General features: G+C 37.1%; 1 protein-coding gene across 1 annotated transcript in view; it reads left to right on the forward strand.

Annotated features, from left to right (window-relative positions):
* Nucleotides 1–20130, forward strand: part of ST8SIA1 (ST8 alpha-N-acetyl-neuraminide alpha-2,8-sialyltransferase 1) — a 188737-nt gene that overhangs the window by 53737 nt on the left and 114870 nt on the right. The gene's annotated exons all lie outside the window — the stretch shown is intronic.

A 20130-nucleotide genomic window follows, 5' to 3' on the forward strand; every position in this document is an offset into this window, starting at 1 on the left:
GCACATATGAGAAAGCAATCAATGAACCACTAAAATGCCACAACAGTGAGCTGGTGCTTTTCATTTCTTTCCCTTCCTGTCTGTTCCTCTCTCTCTCTCTTGCTTAAAAAAAAAAAGACTGCGTTGAACCATGGAGAGAGAAGTCAATGTTAACTGCTTTGACTCACAGATACCTTTACCTGAAAAGTAACTTTAATATACCTGTTTCTCTTTCCTTCTATGTTAGAAAAATATCCAACCAAAAAGTACTGTGGTTCTATTTTCTCCAGAATTTTTGCAGTGTGCCTTTTTATTCATCAACTTTATTTTGATGTTCCATGACTACATTTTTTACTTATTGTAGCATGATCTTTACAAAATATATCTGGCTTTTCAAATATAAGAAATGACTTAGTAGAGTTAATGAAAGAGAAGGAAGATAAACAGTTAATAAGGTTTGAGCCTCAAATGCTAATATTCAAAGCTGGACTGGCAGGCAGATTTGTTATTTACATATGTATGTCCTGAGTTACAGAATATAGGCTGGAATTGGGGTTTCTTCTGCCAATGGAGCCAGTCATCATTTCATTAAAGATTTTTGCAGTTGTTAGATGGCAGTCTTCATGCATTTTCACAGCTCTTTCATTGGTTTTGTGTTGAATTGTCTTCAAGTGATTCTCCAGTAGATGCTCCAGTGAGTGTAAGTCAAAGCTATTACCATGATGGTATAAACAGAAGAGGAGGTTGAAACCTATGTCAGGAGAAATACTGGCTGGCTTCCTTCTTTCTGTTTGCTAATACAAGATAACTATTAGAGAACTCTTTTATAACTAACCATCTATAATGAATGCTAGTACTAGTGAGCATGGAGGAGGGAAGAGGAGCCGTGGGGAGGGAAGGCTGGACTAGTTCTACATTAGCCGCTTTGTCAATCCCTCTGTTCTGGCCCATTGTCCAGTGGATGCTTGGTTAATCCTGTGAGGGTCTGGATAGATGGGAGGGCAGGCTCCCTGATATACTGATCTCCCTCCTCAGATAAACCAACTCAATTCTTTAACAACCACAAAGCGCTTATTCCAAGTGTACCCCTTACTCTGCAACATACCAAACACAGACACTCAAAGTGGAGCAAATACAATCAAGATATTTTTTCAATAGACATTTTAAAAAATGGGAATCTCTATATTTTCACTATGAGCAAATACCAAGATATAAATAGTATATCTGCTGGTGCCAGGTATCTGACCACTGATTGGTCAGCCCATATGGCCTGGACAGCTTCCTGTTGGAAACACATGCCCTTGGCTCCATGGACATTGCTAACATATTCCAGATATAAGAGCACCTGTGTGAGAAGTTATAGACCTTATCCCTGCTGGTTTCTGTATGGAAATAATTTTTCCAACATTTGTTTTGTGCTTTTTTTTTTCTTTGTTGACAAAACACAAGTGTATTTACTTTCAGGCTTCAATGCACTGAGTATTCGTGTCCTCCTATTTCACCTGTTTTTACTTTATGTTGAAAATGAATGTAATAATAATAAAAACAGTTAACTGAGAAATGTGAAAGATTTGATGCAAAGGGATTGATATGTATGATCTTATTTAGCGGTCTTAGCTAACCTCTGAGGCAAATACTATTTTATTTCTATTTCCACTTGAGAAAATGAGGCTTAGAGAGTTTATGAGGACTTAATGGGTTAGAAAATTACCAAATAAATTGATAAATGGACAGTGTTGATAATTTTGTATTTTGACAGATAAGGAAATTATAAAATACTTATATGTAAGAAATAGGGGCAAAATTCAAATTCATGATAATTGGTTTTCAAAGCTAGTATTATACCAGCACATTTATGGATGATTCATAATTGAACTGTAACTAATACAGATGTGTCTCAAATCAAAGTTATTCAAAAAATTATAGCATAAAATATAGTTAATGTAAGTATTCATCTGTACATACCAAAGGGTTTGTTCAATAATGCAAGAACTAAAAGTACTTGGGAACTAAAGGTTTTATTTATTTATTTTTTTGTTAAATTAATAAAAAATAGCATATTCTCAGTTTAGCAAAGTTTTCTTTTTTTTTAATTTGCACATAATGACTACTTCAAAGCTTTTTAGAAAGTCAAGTATAAATTATTTAAAAAAACAATTCTGTGATGCCCCTACTTGGTTGGTATGCCAAATACAAACATAGTCTGCCTTTTGGTTAATTCAGCAATGACTGAAGTAATTTATATTTACAAACAATAGCAGTAGCAATTAAAAATCACAGCCAATCCACCACAACACCGATGATGCAATGATCAAACATGTCTTTTTTAACAATTGTGAGAATTTCAAAACTGCATATGTCAGGCACAGAGAGAGTATTATTCCATGGCCAAGTGTTGCACAGCAGCCAACTTTGTAGAAAGTTGAATGAGAATACTTGGTAAACTCTAAAAATGTGGTGATTCTAATATTTGAATACTAAGTTATAATAATTCTTAAAAATTGTAGATTGTCAGTAGATAATCCTTTGTCAAAATAAAAATCAGAGTCTGCGTGGAGTCATGTATTTATCTGTTAGGAATCAATAAGAGTTTTGCTGTTTGCATCATTTCATGTCCATCTCTAGGACCTGTTGGTTTAGAATCCTCGCCAAAAGTGGTCAGGGCAGAAAGAGCAGAAGATGAGATTTTAATAGCTGATTTGTTTATATATTTACTTAGAAGAGAGGGAGGGTGTTATTAATATTAACCCTTTAGCTTTAGAATATACACTAGAGTTTATGGAGTATTTCATAAACTCATCTTGATTTTGATTTAAGCACCCATAAATCTGGTAGGTGCGGTGGCAGCGAGCATCAGCATTTTATGCACAGCACCAGAGAAAGACTGACTTGCCCAGCATCAAACTTGCCAGTTCCTCAGCTTTTTGAATGTCCCTCCCCTCCATTTTGTCCCTTCTTCACCAGCCAATATAAAGCCCTTCATAATCTAGTCCTTGCCTACTTTACTGCATGTAATCTATTGCATACTTATTTACCAGGTATAGTCTGCCTTCTAACCATGCCAAATACTTGTGGCTTTGTTAATCATGCTAAGGGTTTCTCAAATTGAGGATTTAATGGGTTAGAGAATTACCAAATTCATTGATAAATGGACAGTGTTGATAATTTTGTATTTTCTCAAGTAATAAGGACATTATAAAACACAACCATTTCATTAACGACTTGACATGTTAACATCAGCATGTAGAAAGGACATAATTTCAGGGGGAAAAAAGAGACTGCTCATTAAAATAAAATATAAAAGCCTCATTCACTGCCTGTATGTTCCTCTTTTTGCCAGACTGTTGAAAAATGTTGTTCTGGACTGGCTCTGACCAGTGGAATTTGGGAACCTTGTGTCTTTGTCCACACTGTTTTCTCTGACAGGAATTTTCTCCTTTTCTCTTAGTCTTTGGCCTGTCTGACTAAGCCATCTCAGTTCTTTAGTTCTCAATTTACATGTTGACCTTAGAAACCCTTTTCCCATCTCCAGTCATCTCTCTCACTCCACCCACCCTCCAGTTACCAGTTCTTGGCTGTGTTCCCTGCTTCAACTTCTCTGCACCAGTAATTGCCCTGGGGTTATTTGCTGTTTGTTCTCTCAGACCAGGGATGGTGAGATTCTAGAAGACAGAGACTGCATGTTTTATACCCTCATTCTCAAACATAGCATATAGTCTTTTGCACATACTCAGTGAGTGATAAGTAACAGATGAGTGAATGAATGAATGAATGAATGAATACTCGGTGCTCTTCATGTCCTTTGTTTGTGTCTTCTGTGACCTACAGTTTCAACCACAGATGATTTATTTGAACAAACACACTAATTGAATTAATGTATGAGTTTTGACCTCATTGGTTCTTCTGTTTTTCTTTGTCAAGGAAAGCTATGTTCTCCATTACCAGAGTGTCTGGGAACAGTCTGCAGCTGCTGTCTGAAATACTTCCATGGATGACAGTGCTTCTCTTGGCTCTTCTGGTCAGCTCATGTGCTTCTTTTAGTCTGTTCACGTTTGGTTCACCATTTTGATTTTCATATTTTTATTGTTTTTGTGGCAAAAGGAATATTAAGACAGGCTATAAAGTCCATATGGAGAGTAATCAGCATTTTTTGTAGTCTGATCTTTCTAAATCCACAGAGATTTATGACATTTTGACTTTTCATTGTTGTTCCTTTAAAAATATATACACTTTTTTTACTCTTCAAAAATAATTTGTCAAAATACCTTACCTGGAAGGGATAGCCACAGCGTCTATAAGATTCAGTGGTGATACAAGCACCCTCATTTGCTGACGTATGATCTCTAACTAGGCAAGGTGAGTGACTGGGTCAAGGATTTTTCTAGCTCACAAGACGGCTGTGATTCATGTCATTTCACTGACTTTGCTTGATCACAAGGGACACACTTCTTTGCCTTTTTCATAGAGATGCCTCCTGTAGACAGAGAACTGCTGAGAGCTTTTTCTAAGATTGTATGGCCACAGAAAGCCCAGGCAAGTTTCAGGCTGGGCTGGAGTCTGCATCTTGGAAGAAACGTTGTTTCATCTTCTTGAAACTCTCTCTTTCCTTTTCATAGTGTTTTCTTTTGTTATGAAAGTAACCTGTTTTTTTTATAAAGTCAGAATAATAATAATAACCACAACTACTTATGAGTACAACATAAGTAGTAAAGATAACTCACGTAAAGATAACACTGGAAAACAATTTTTTTCATTTTCTGTTGCATGAGATTTTAGAACTGTTTTTATATATTTCTGCATTGCTGATTCCAAATCTGAAATCCATTCTTTGGTGTATGCTCTAGTTTTTATGCAATTTTAATTTCTTTTTGTTACAGTTAATGGCATGCATTAGTTTTTAAATTGGAGTTAAAAGGCAATGACTCTTGGATTGAACATAACCACAAGGCAATTAATGTTTTACAAGCATCACTTTTACATAATTGTAGTTGTTTTTAAATGTAAAAAATTATTATCTGATAAAAACACCCTCTTATTTTGTTTTAAGATTGAATTATGGCTTCTTCAAGTACACATAAATGTAAGAATAGTCCTGACACCTTCTGTTATATATGTGGCTGTTACACACTTCAACGTCAAAGGTGCAATATTTTATCATTTGTGACATATGAATATATTGCCTATTTTCAAGTCCCCCTTGGTGATCAAGACAAGAATTGGGCTCCTCATATTGTGTGTCATAATTGTGAGGAAATGCTTTGTAACTGGACAAAAGGAAAATGCAAAGGAATGCCTTTTGGTATTTCAGTGGTTTGGCATGAACCTAAGGACCACAGCAGTGACTGTTATTTCTGTCTGATCCATACAAAGGGCATCAGCAAGAAAAAATGACATATGATCGCATATCCTAATATTCCTTCAGCAATACGACCTAACCCACACTCTGAGACACTCCCGGTTCCAGTTTTCAATAGTTTTATTTCTCCTAAGGATGAAGAAAGTGAACATGGTGATCAAGTGTATTTTGATAAGATGCATGAGGAAATGGTTGTAGAATCTGAAGGGTCTTCTTCTGATGCTAAGCAGTCATTAACCCCTCAGCAGTTTAGCCAACCCGAATTGAATGACATAGTAAGAATGACATAAAAATTGTCCTCAACTTTCTGAAGTATGAGGAGCATCACTGTATCATTTGTGTGGATCTTAAAATGGTAAATTTCCTGCTAGGACAACAGAGAGGTTTCATGAAGTATCCTTGCTTTCTGTGTTTGTGGGACAGCCGAGCTCGGGAGAAACACTGGACACAGAAAGAGTGGCTGAAACATGAAGCTCTGGAAGTAGGGATGCAAAATATTGTGAATGAACCTGTAGTTAATCAAGACAGAATCATTTTTCCCCCATTTCACATCAAACTTGGCTTAATGAAGCAGTTTGTTCAGGCTTTGAATAGAGAAAGTGAATGCTTTCAACATATTATTTCTGCTTTTCCTGCCTTGTCTTTTGAGAAGATAAAAGCAGGTGTATTCGATGGACCTCAAATTTGAACCCTCATACATGACAAAGAATTTGCCAGGAAGATGAATAAGGAGGAGAAAGCAGCATGGCAGTCTTCTGTGTCAGTTACAAAGAACTTCCTTGACAACAAAAAAGCAGAAAACTATGAACTTCTGGTTCAAAGGATGCTGTTGGCTTTCCGTGACATTGGATGTAACATGAACATTAAGATTCACTTCCTGAACAGTCACCTTGATAAGTTTCCCGAAATTCTTGGAGCTGTTAGTGATGAGTAGACTACTGCTGGAGCATCAAACAAGATTGTCCTCAACAAGTACACAAACACAAGAGCTACACATGCAAATTTTTGCCTGAATAGAATTTAAATAAGTTTTGCACAAATTTTATGATTAAAATAAGTGTTTAAATATGTTCTATTTTGAAATTGTAGACAAATTCTGATACAATCATATCTTTTAGTGTATTAGTGTATTTACTGCATTATATAAATTATTATATTTTCACAAAGATGATGCCCAAGAAGACATTCTATTTCATTATGTTAAACTACATGTTGAAAACTTTACAATAAGATAAAAACCTAAAATCTTGAATTGCAAAAAAACTGTAGCTTACAGAGAAAAACTAATGTCAGGTTTGAGATTAGCACACTCGAATTAGGTAAGAACAAGTGCTTTTGTGGATGCAACAACAATTTTGTTCCCCAGTGTAGAGTGCCTGACTCACAGGGATTGTGTTGAGAGCTAATTTGGGTAATACTGTATTTCCCCATGTATAAGAAGCTCTCATGTATATAACACACCTTAATTATGGAGCCTGAAATTTGAAAAAATATGTATTACATAAAGTTATTGAACTCAAGTTTAATTCATCATAAAATTCATACTCCTCATCACTGTCAAAACTCCCATTCATTAGCTTGTCTTCATCTGTGTCTGATGACAAATCACTGTCTATATATTACCTTATCTTCAGTTCCATCTATGGCATTTGAAATGCCACACTTTTTAAATGAAAGTAAAAAAAACTACAACCACTGCATAAAACGTACCCAGTTTTTAGACCCCCAATTTTTCTAAAATAGGTGCGTCTTATACATGGGGAAATACAGTAAGAAATTAGTATTTTTCTGAATTTCTATCTTTTCTCCTGTGTCCTCCTTTCTCCACTGACTCAATTCTACCCCACCCCATCCCCAACTTTGACATCTATGGCCCATCCTAGGTCTGATCTGTTTTGTATCCCTGTAGCAGACACTATTGGTTCTCTTGGGTTGGCTGTAAGGAATGTGGCTGTGATTCAGTATTTCATTATTAATAGAATAAAAAACGCTGAGAACTAAAGTTTGAGCCTTGAGACATAACTGTTACCTGTGGAAGAGAGACTTCAGTTCTTGTCTTTTCGAGAGAAAGAATTTAATCGAGACAAACTGCAGCAAGAAGTGCAAGAGTTTATTGGTGGTACAAGAATATGCTCAGAAGGGACTGGGTGGGCAACTCACTCACGAGAATGAGTTCCTCGGTTAGGTACAGACCTTAGGTATTTATGTTTTTTTTTCCTGGACTTTCCCATTCCCATTTCTTCCCCAGTTGTTCCCTCTCATTTATTTCTCTTCACTCTACTGCTCTGCGGCTGATACCGTATCATGGAACTTGCAACCTCTGGGTGTCGTGCAACCTGTTCTGGCTTAAAGATTTATCTAGACCCTGTGGGGTGGGGGAAGTATCCCTTTCCCATTTGCCTGTCCTGTCCCATGTCTAACTAGCTACCTAACCTAATGAAACCACATTTAGATGATGGGATGCCTGACCTGTCTGGCGCAGTGGATAAAGCATCGACCTGGAATGCTGAGGTTGGTTTGTTTGAAGCTCTGGGCTTGCCTGGTCAAGACACATCTAGGAGTTGATGCTTCCTGCTCCTCTCCCCTTCTCTCTCTCTCTCTCTCTCTCTCGGAATGAATAAATAAAATTTAGAAAAAAAGAAAAAGAAAAATCTTATAAAAAATGATAGAAGGAAGAAGTTCTGTTTAGCCAAAAAAGAGAAGAAAAGTAAATAGAGAGGAGGTGGTTGGGTAAGTTGATAAACTGCCAATAAGATCCTAGATGAAGGGGCTTGTAAGAAGGAAGGAGCTGGGCCACCGTGTCAAATGCCAGAGTGGGCACGATGACTAAGAAATGTGGACAGGCCATTCTATTTGATTTGGTCACTCGGACATATCTGCAGACCTTGGAGGAGACAGTTTTAGTAAATACCACAGGATAGAAGGAAGTGAAAATGCTGATGAAGAAATAGAGGCAATAGTATTTTCATATGTTTGGTCTGTAGAAGTCCTCAGAGAATTTTGATATTTGAGAATTTTTTTTTAGCTGAGTACAAATATAAGTATTTTTATGAACAGAAATTAAGGATTTAGTAAAGAAGACTTTTGAGGATGTTGGAGGGCAGGGATAATTGATAAATTTATATCAGTTGGAAGACAGCCTGAAAACAATAAGATTACAGAGAAAAAATGATTGTATTACTTTTTAACTTTTAACTTGTTGTTTTTCCCTTTTAATATTTTCCAGATTTTCTACAAGCATCTATTAACTTTTATTTTTAGTAGCTCTTATAAATGACTCAGATTTATAATAATAAAGTAATATAACTTCATGGCACTAAAAAGCTATAGAGACATACAAAATGAAAAACAAAAGTCCCTACATATCCTAATACCCATTTCCCTTTTTTGAAAACAATCATCATCAAAATTTTTCTTGGCAACTTTTCACACATTTCTAATGGAAATATACTGGGCATACAATATTACATTAGTTTTTGATGTATAACACAGTGATTTGACATTCAAATACCTTACAAAATGATCACCTCCATAAGTCTAATAACTATCTGTTATAATACAAAGTTATTACAATATTATTGACTATATTTCCAATGCTGTACCTTACAGCTTCATGACTTATTTATTCTATTACACTCATCTTCTCACCTCTGTCTCTTCTGGCAACCATAAGTTTATTCTTTGTGTCTGTGAATCTGTTTTGTTTGTTTGTTTTGCTTTTTAGATTCTACATATAAGGGAAATCATACAGGATTCATTTTTGTTATGGATGACTTATTTCACTTGGCATAATACTCTCTGGGTTCATCCATGATGTTACAAATAGCAAGATTTTATTCTTTTTATGGCTGACTAGTATTTCATTGTATGTACATGCCACATCCTCTTTATCCATTTCTTAACAGACACCTAGGTTACATCCATATATTGGCTATTGAGTGCTTGCAGCAGGGAAATTAAATAATGCTGCAGTGAACATCAAGGAACTGTTATCTTTTCAAATTTGTATTTTTATTTTCTTTGTATATATACTCATAAGTGGAGTTACTGAATTGTATGATAATACATTTTTAAATTTTTGAGGAGCCTCCATTCCTTTTTCCATAGAAGCAGTACTAATTTTTAGTCCCATCAATAGTGCATGAGGGTTACTTTTCCTCTGCATCTTTACCGACTCTTATTATTTGTTATCTTTTCAATGATAGACATTCTGACAGGTATGAGGTGATACCTCATTTTGGTTTTTATTTGCATTTTTCTGATGTTTATAATGTTGAGCATCTTTACATATGTCTTATGGCCATATGTATGTTTTCTTTGGATAGATGTCTATTCAGGTTCTCCCACCCCCTTTTAAGAGAGAGATAGAGAGAGGGAGGGACAGGCAGGGACAGACAGAAAGGGAGTGAAATGAGAAGCATCAATTCATAGTTGCAGCACTTTATTTGTTTGTTAATTGCTTTCTCATATGTGCCTTGACTGGGGGGGCTGACTGAGGGGCTCTAGCTGAGCCAATGACCCCTTGCTCAAGCCAGCAACATTGGGCTTTAAACCAGCAACCTTTGGGTTTAAGCCAATGACCCAGCACTCAAGCTGGTGAACCCACGCTCAAGCTAGATGAGACTGCTCAAGCCAACAAACTCAGACTTTAGAACCTGAGTCCTTAGCATCCCAGGCCGACACTCTATTTATTGCACCACTGCCTGGTCAGCCTGCTCATTTTAAATTAAGCTTTGCATGCATGTGTATGTGTGTGTGTGTGTGTGTGTGTGTGTGTGTGTGTGTGCATGTGTGTGCGTGCACGTGTGTGTGTTGTATTGTATGAGTTCTTTATATATTTTGTATATTAGCCCCTTTATCATTTGTAAATGTTTTTTCCTTTTTAGTAGGAAAAAACTTTATATTTCAAAACTGTCACAAAATAGTGCAACAAGTATTTTTAGGTTTTGAGTGAGAATGATGTGGAAATAAAAAAATAGACTTAAAGAATTAAGGAATTAAAAGATGGGGTTGGGAGGGCTTTGCAATTATTGTTAGTAGAAATAGACTGTCTTAGCAGGAATAGGCCGCTTTTAAAAATTGCACTTTTTTTATAGGGCAAATTAATGACTTTTTTTATTACAGTTTTCAAGGCAACCCAAGAATTCTACCAAGTGTAGAAAACCCCCACCATTTATTAACATCCTAACTTTACATAAAGAAGCCAGTCTTTCCAGGGAACATGGGGGAGGGGTAGGATGAGCAAATACATGGAGGTGTGGGGAAGGGCTCAGCCTTTTGCAACCTAATCAGGCAAGTGAGGTGGGGGGTTGGGCAGACTGTCAGCTTACAGCCAATTCCCCACACCTCTGTCTCCCAGAAATCCAAACTCTAAAAACCCTGTTGATTTTTCGGTCCCCGACACAAAACCATAAAATATTATAAAAAAATCATATATGAAGAAGTTAAACTTGGCCAAACCAGGCAGTGACGCAGTAGATAGAGCATTGGATTGGGGAAGCTGACTAGTGTAAGAGAAAAGGCTGTGGATATTGACACTTGGGGATCCTTCAGTGAAAGGCTGAGACCCTGATGGGTTCCACTGGGATGAAGCCCAGCAATTGGTAATCACTACTCAAGCATAAAGAGCTTTTATTCAGCTGTTTAGAACCTCATTCTTAAATGTAAATGCACAGCTATGGAGCTGTAAATATTTCTAGATAACCTCTAATGTTAAAGACAAGAGATCGAAACAAACCAGTAAAAACACACACAAAACAGACAATGTGAGGAGGAGAATACATAACAAATGGTAGAGTTAGTTTCATAAAGAAAATATATTGCATTCACAAAGGATAGGAAACTATGAAAATCTTTTTTAAAGAGATGAAAGAAGCAGCAAGATGGCGATGGAGTAGGCAGACGTTCCAACTTCCACCTCCCAGAACCAAAGTGGATTACAACTTAATTTTAAGAACAATCATATAGAAAAGCCAACTTTGGGCTAAATCAAGAGGAATCTATAACCAAAGATCACTGAAGAAGCTACACTGAGACTGGTAGGAAAAGCAGAAAGGTGGAGAGGGCTGCCCAGCTCCCGGGAGTGAGTGGCGGCCTGGAGGGACTCGCATGGTGGTGGGGTTTTACCAGAGAGGGAAGGGTCCTGGGCCCTAGGACTGAAGCCCCAGCCTGCAGCCCCAGAGCCTAGAAGAGGCGCACGGACAGTACTTAGCTGCCAAACAAGTCAGAATACTGTTTGCAAGAAAGAGACAGATTTCTCAGACCCAGAATTTGTCTTAAAGGGACTGTGCAGAAAACCTCTTTCACAACCACTCACCTGGGGCTCTGGGGAATGGGGAGAGCTGAGAGGACCAGAGTAGCAGGAAGAGGGTGTAATCTAGGAGGCACAGGGAGAAATACTTTGAGGGACAGCTACCCTAACTCCTGGGCTGAGTCACTCCGCAAATCTAAATTGAATATTTTTCTTGGAACCAGCAATAGCAACAAAGGGAAGCAGGTCACCAGCCAAATGAAAGCTCTCTTGCTACAGTCAGAGCAGAGTTGCTTAGAAGCAGGGAGCCATCAGGGGTAGAGTATTGAGTGCTGAGGTCTGAACTACAACGCCACCCCCACACTGCTGAGTGCTTGCTGAAGGGTGAGTGGTGATGGGACGCAGGATCTCAGTCCATCCATGGGGGCAGAAGACAGGAGTCAGGCATGGCTATGGCCAAAATGCGTGCACACAGTCATGCACGCAGGAGCAGGGTGAAAGCCGGGGGACCTTCCCAGGATTTCAGACTGGGCCATGCCAAAGCAGTCCCACCACAGGGGGCGGGATGGTGGCTGGGGGCCAGCCAGGGCTTGCAGACTGGGCATGCATATGCAGTCCTACCCACAGTGGCGAGGCAGAAGCCATAGTGACCGCAGCAGCGGGCTGGCACTGGCAATGTCCATGCCTCAACGCCTAAGGCAGTGGCAGAGGGGGTGATGGGCATGTGGACAGACCGCACCTTGAGAACACAAAGGCCACACCCATTGGACTCCTGTGGCCACACCATTCTGAGGGCTGAAAATAATGAAAAATATTAAATAAAAAAGAAGGTGGGATAGAACGATTCCTGAGGCTAAGGGGCAAGGTACATACAATACCTTACCTAACCCCTGATTTATAGTACTGAGCCCAACAAGTAGCCACCAATAAGAGGTGGTAGAAAGTGGATCTCACGGGTACCTGAACATTTAAACAAACATCCTCCATGCCAAAAGTATTGTAGAAAAAAGCCAGCCTATGTTGATATTAACAATGGCACCTGGGCTCAGCAGAGGCAGCAACAGGATCTGGATTGCCTGTTGCTCCAAAAAGATAGATAAAGGCCAGTCATAGGCAGTGACCCCCACTGGTCTGCACCAGGCTTCAGCCAAGAAGGTCCAGAGAGGGCACATCCAGAGGCCAGCTACAGAGAGCATCAGTTGAGGACCTAATAACCCTTGTTAGAGTGACATCTTAAGGAAGGGCTCCTCATACCTGACCCAGTTAAGATATAGAAAATGGAAAAGAGGCTCTACTAGTTAAGGAGACCACAACTCGAACAAGCCTGCAAACCACAAACAGAAACAATGGGAAGACAAAGGAACTTAAGTCATATGAATCAACAAAAAAAATTTCCAGAAAAAGATCTGGATGAAATGGAAGTAATCAAATTACCGGATGCAGAGTTTAAAATAATGATTGTTAGGATGCTTAAGGATCTCAAAGCTACAATGGATGGACTTAAGGAGGACCTAAATAAAGAAATTGTAAGCATCAAAAAGGACACTGAAATCATAAAAAAAAACCCAGACAGAAAAGACAAACACAATATCAGAAATGAGGACTACACTAGAAGGAATGAAAAGCAGGCTGGATGAAGCAGAGGATCGAATCAGCAACTTAGAGGACAAGATAAATGAAAGCAGAACAGCAAAAAGAAAAGACGATCAAAAGTCTGAGGAAACTCTAAGAGAGGTCTGTGACAACATGAAGAGAAACAATATCCACATAATAGGGGTTCCTGAAGGAAAAGAGAAAGAACAAGGGATAGAGAACCTGATTGAAGAGATTATAGCTTAAAATTTCCCTAATCTGATCCAGAAAAGAGTCATACAGGTTCAATAAGCAGAGAAAACCCTATTAAAAAAGAACCCAAAGAGACCTACACCAAGACACATCATAATCAAAATACTAAAGCTAGGAGATAAAAAAGAATACTAAAAGCTGCAAGAGGAAAACTGTAAATTACCTACAAAGGAGCCCCCATAAGGATGACATTCGACTTTACAACAGAAACACTTGGGGCCAGAAGAGAATAGCAAGAAATATTCAAAGTATTACAGAACAAGGAGCCTACAACCAGAACTTTGTTATCCAGCAAGGCTGTCATTTAAAATTGAAGGGGAAATAAAAAGCTTCCCAGACAAAAAATCAAAAACAAAAACACCCCCAAACAACTCAAGGAATTCATCACAACCAAACCAGTGCTGCAAGAAATAAGGGGCCTGCTGTTGACAGAACAAAGCAGGGAAGAAATCTAGTAAAAGGGGAATGTAGATTTAAAGAACAAAATGGAAATAAACAACTACATATCAATAATAACCTTAAATGTAAATGGATTAAATGCTCTAATCAAAAGACATAGGGTAGCTGAATGGATAAGAAAACAGGACCTGTACATATACTGTCCACAGGAGACCCACCTCAAAAAAATAAAAAAAGATACACATAGACTGAAAGTAAATGGATGGAAAAAATATTTTATGCAAATGGATATGAAAAAAAAAGCTTGTCACATACAATACTTATATGTGACAAAATAGACTTTAAAGAGTATTGTAAGCAATAAAAAAGGTCACTATATAATGATAAAGGGAGCAATTCAACAGGGAGTGATAACCATTACAAATATCTATGCACCTAATATAGGAGCACCTAAATATGTAAAGCAGACTTTGATGGACATAAAGGGCGAGATCAACAGCAATAATATAATAGTAAGGGATTTCAGAGCTCCACTAACATCACTAGATAGATCCTCAAGAAAGAAAATTAATAAAGAAACAGAAGAATTAAGGGATACACTTTAATAGACCTAGATATCTTTAAATCAACTGGATTTAATAGATATCTTCAGAACCTTTCACCCTACAGCAGCAGAATATACATTCTTTTCATGTGCTCATGGTATATTCTCTAGGATAGACCAAATGTTAGGGCATAAAAGGAGCCTCAACGAATTTAAGAAGATTTAAATCATATCAAGCATCTTCTCTGACCACAATGGCATGAAACTAGAAATCAACTATAATAGAAAAACTGAAAAACACTCAAACACTTGAAAACTAAACAGCATGGTATTAAATAAAAAAATGGGTCAACAATGAGATCAAGGAAGAAATAAAAAATTTCTTTAAAACAAATGAAAATGAGCATACAACAACTCAAAATCTCTGGGACACAGCAAAACGGTCCTGAGAGGGAAGTTCATAGCATTACAGGCATACCTTAAGAACCAGAAAAAGCTATTATAAACAACTTACCCCTGCAACTAAAAGAACTAGAAAAAGAACAGCAAGTAAAGCCCAGAGGAAGTTGAAGGAAGGAAGTAATAAAGATCAGAGCGGAAATAAATGATACAGAGACTAAAAACAAATACAGAGGATCAATGAAACCAATAGCTGGTTCTTTGAAAAGATAAATAAGTTTGATGAACCTTTAACCAGACTCACCAATTAAAAAAGTGAGAGGACTCAAATAAATAAAATTAGAAATGAGAGTGGAGAAGTAACAACTGACACAGCAGAAATAGAAAGTATTGTAAGAAAATATATACTATGAAGAACTGATGCCCCAAAATGGAACAACCTAGATGAATTGGGTAAATTCTTTGAAAAATATATATAATCTCTCAAAAATCAATCTGAAAGGATCAGAAAACCTAAATAGTCTGATTACAACAGATGAAATCCAAAGTTATCAAAAAGCTCCCAACAAACAAAAACCCTGGGCCAGATATCTTCACAAGTGAATTCTACCAAATATTCAAAGAACTAACTTATATCTTTCTCAAGCTATTTCAAAAAATTCAAGAGGAGGAAAGACTTCCAAGCTCCTTTTATGAGGCGAGCATAATTCTGATTCCAAAACCAGGGAAAGACAAAACAAAGAAGGAAAACTATAGGCCAATATCCCTGATGAACTTAGATGCTAAAATTCTCAACAAATATTAGCAAACCGGATCCAGCAATACATGAAAAAATCATACATCATGATCAAGTGGAATTTATTCTGGGGAAGCAAGACTGGTACAGTATTTGCAAATCAATGAATGTGATTCATCACATAAACAAAAAGAAGGAGAAAAACCACATGATAATATCAATAGATGCAGACAAAGCATTTGATAAAATCCAGCACACATTTATGATCAAAACTCTCAGCAAAGTGAGAATACAGGGAACATACCTCAACATGATAAAGGCCATCTATGACAAACCCACAGCCAACATCATACTCAATGGACAAAAGTTAAAAGCAATCCCCTTAAGATCAGGAAGAAAGCAGGGGTGCCCCCTTTCACCACTCTTATCCAACATAGTTCTGGAAGTCCTAGTCACAGCAATCAGAAAAGAAAAAGAAATAAAAGGCATCCAAATTGGAAAAGAAGAAGTAAAACTATCATTATTTGCTGAAGATATGATACTGTAGATAGAAAACCCTAAAATCACAGTCAAAAACGTACTGGAACTGATAAATGAATTCAGCAAGGTGCCAGGATATAAAATTAATACTAAAAAATGAGAGGCATTTTTATACACCAACAATGATCTGTCTGAAAGAGAAATTAAGAAAACAATCCCCTTCACTACTGCAACAAAAAATAAAGTACCTAGGAGTAAATTTAACCAAGGAGGGTAAAGACTTGTACTCGGAATATTATAAAACATAGATAAGAGAAATAGGGGAAGATACCCTATTTCTGTGGAAGCATATACCGTGTTCATGGATAGGAAGAATGAACATCATTAAAATGTCTATATTACCTAAAGCAATTTATAAATTCAACGCATTTCCTATCAAAATACCAATGACATACTTCAAAAATATAGAACAAATATTCCAAAAATTTATATGGAACCAAAGAGGAACACGAATAGCCTCAGCAATATTGAAAAAGAAGAATAAAGTGGGAAGTATCACACTTCCTGATACCAAGTTATACTACAAGACCACTGTACTCAGAACAGTCTGGTACTGGCATAATAACAGGCATATAGATCAATGGAACAGAACAGAGAACACAAAAATACACCCACATCTTTATGAACAATTGATATTTGACAAAGGAGGTAAGAGCATACAATAGAGTAAAGATGGTCCCTTTAACAAATGATGTTGGGAAAATTGGACAGCTACCTGCAAAAAAATGAAACTAGACCACCAACTTACATCATTCACAAAAATAAACTCAAAATAGATAAAAGACTGAAATGTAATTTGTGAAACCATAAGCATCTTAGAAAAAAACATAGGCAATAAGCTCTCTGATATCATTTGCAGCAATATATTTGCTGATTTATCTCCACAAGCATGGGAAATGAAGGACAGGATAAACAGATGGGACTAAAAAGCTTTTACACAGCTAAAGACAATATGTACAAAATAAAAAGACAAACCACACAGTGGGAGAACATATTCAACAATACATCTGAAAAGGGGTTAATAACCAAAATTTATAAAGAACTTGTAAAACAAGGAAGATAAACAATCCAATCGAAAAATGGGCAAAAGAAATGAATAGACACTTCTCCAAAGAGGACATACAGATGGCCAATAGGCATATGCAAAAATGTTCAACATCACTAATCATTAGAGAAATGCAAATTAAAACCACAATTAGATACCATCTCACACCAGTCAGGATGGTGCCCATCAACAGAACAACACATAATAAGTGCTGGTGAGGATGTGGAAAAAAAGGAACCCTCCTGCACTGCTGGTGGGAATGCAGACTGGTGCAGCCACTGTGGAAAAGAGTATGGAGATTCCTCAAAAAATTAAAAGTGGAACCGCCTTTTGACACTCTCATGTTTATTACAATAACTAAGATATGGAAACAACTCAAGTGCCTGTCAGTGGCACATATATACAATAGAATACTATGGGGCCATGAAAAAGAAGGAAATCTTACCTTTTGCGACAACATGGATGGACCTAGAAACTATTATGTTAAGTGAAATAAGCCAGGCAGAGAAAGAAAAATATCATATGACCTCACTCATTTGAGGAATATAAGGAAAAGTATGAACTGAGGAGAAGAATAGAGACAGAGGCTGGATCAAAGGATCCATAAGGAATGCTTACAGAGGGAAAGGGGATGATAGGCTGATAGGATGGGATGAGAGTAGGAAAGCAAATCCTGGAGGGAAGAGGGGAGGGCGTTACAGGTAGGGGATGGGGGGGATGTACTGGGGAGCACAGGAGAGGGAAGGATGAATTCGGGGGGACACTAGAATCTATGTAAACATAAATAAATAATAATAAAAAAGGTTTATAAATGAAACTAGGTAATACAATACTGAAAAGAGATGAAGGGAATTTCCAAGATGACGTGTTTATTGAGGCTAGCAAGAAAGCTCTCAAGTTAGAGTAGGAGGACCAAGGTTCTCAGAGAGAAATTGTTCTGACTGATTTCTTGATGTGTTTGAGTGCATAGAGGAAATTTCCAATTTTTTGAAAAATAAGAAGAGGAATTATTGAAAAAATCCATGAGAAAGAAAGCAAAGGAATAAAATTAGGCAGTAGCTTACTGCGGGAAGAACAAATTTTATAAAGGTTACAAGAAGGGAAAATACAATGATAGTGCAGTGCATGACTCAGCTATTAAGTAATACTTAGAGACATATAACATTCCTTCAACCAAAAACTTTTATGTAATTATATAGGGAATGTGGGGTGAAGAAAAGTCTATTCATGTCTGTTTGGGGTAGGATTAGAAAGTGATGTCTTCACCTTTTATAATATTAAGTAGTAAGATAATACAAAACATGGGAAGATAAAAACAGCACAATTTAAAGTAGTTTTTAACATGGTACCTATTTGGCTTTGCTGAAATAAAAATTAAAAAGAAATCAAAGATGGTGTAACATCGTTTCTGAAGCAAGAGGAGCCCCATTCTTATTTAATCTTTAATTCAGCAAATTCTGATAAAAATTTATCCCAGCAAAATAATCATGGATCTGTTTATAAATCTAAGCATGAGAATGTTTACCCAAGATTTGTTTGTTGCATAAATAAGTTGGAAACAGACATACTAAATTTCCATTTCTAGAATACAACTACTGAGCCCTGGCTGGTTGGCTCATTGGTAGAGCGTTGGCCTGGCATGTGGAAGTCCGGGGTTCAATTTCTGGCCAGAAAACAGGAAAAGCGCCCATCTGCTTCTCCACCCTTCCCCATCTTTTTTTTCTATCTCTCTCTTCCCCTCCTACAGCTAAGGCTCCATTGGAGCAAAGTTGGCGCAGGCACTGAGGATGGCTCCATGGCCTCCGCCTCAGGCACAGAGAGCTCAGATCACAGCACAGCAATACCCCAGAGGGTCTGAGCATTGCCCCCTGGTGGGCATGCTGGGTGGATCCCCGTAGGGCACATGTGGGAGTCTGTTTGTCCCGCCCCTTTTGCCCTTCTCACTTACTGCTATGTCTTTAGTTTCTAGAATTGTATTTGACACATACAAAAATGCATACAAAACAATCTATTAATCCTGGTTATCTCTGTGTAGAAGGATTATTGTGATAGTTATTTTTGCCTATTTTTCCAATTCGCATTTTTGAAATTTTAAAAATTAAATTTATAAAATTATAATTTTAAAATGTAGTACATTGACGTTTTAAAAACAAACAGTAAAGAGTAGAGGAATATCAGTCCATGAAATTGAGACTGATATAGTTTTGTAACTGCTCTAATTACCTCTGAACTTCCTGACTCAGACCCGAAGAACACTTAATGAATGGGATCAACGTAATTTTCATTGTTTGATAAGTAGAAGTGTATATTTTAATGCAGTTGTAAAACAATTTCTTGACAGTAAATTAAAAAAAAAAGTTATGTAGATAAATAAGACAATGGATACAGAATACACATTATTTTCATTTTTATAGAAAATTGAATGCTGTTCTTGATCTTCATTTATTTATTTATTTATTTACTGACCCTGAATAGAAACATAACTTAGTAATATAATGTAACTTGATGGAGGCATTTCTACAGGATGGTTAATTAATTCTTACACTTTTTAACTTTTATATAGGTTATACTTCCAAAAGTTGTTTTTAAGTCTAAAATGACCAAAAGAATTTTTAAACTTGGCTTTCCCAATACATTTCCACCAGAATGTGAATCTGCCCTCTGAAAGCATGCTATATTCTGCTTTTCATTCTATAGCCAATCAGATACATTTCCCCCAAATCACAGGTTTTGTTTGCATTGAAGAATGTTGAGACAGTGAAGCACTTCCTTTTATCGCAGGTGTTGTGAAGGATTCCTCCTCAGCAGGTACTCCATAAACATTTGCTCCTGTTCCCTTTAATGGCCATATTCAGAATGACCTTTAGGTGAGGAGGCATCCATGGCTTGCTGTACTTTTTCATCAGAGGTACTTGTACCATTTCCTTTAAATTTTTCCATAATGCTCTGCTGTTACCCTGGATTATCACAGGACAACCATGCTTTTTATTTTTTCTTTTCTTTTCTTTTTTTAAGTGAGAGGTGAAGAGGCAGAGAC

Source organism: Saccopteryx leptura, chromosome 1 (genome assembly GCF_036850995.1).
Source record: "Saccopteryx leptura isolate mSacLep1 chromosome 1, mSacLep1_pri_phased_curated, whole genome shotgun sequence".
Lineage (NCBI taxonomy): Eukaryota > Metazoa > Chordata > Mammalia > Chiroptera > Emballonuridae > Saccopteryx > Saccopteryx leptura.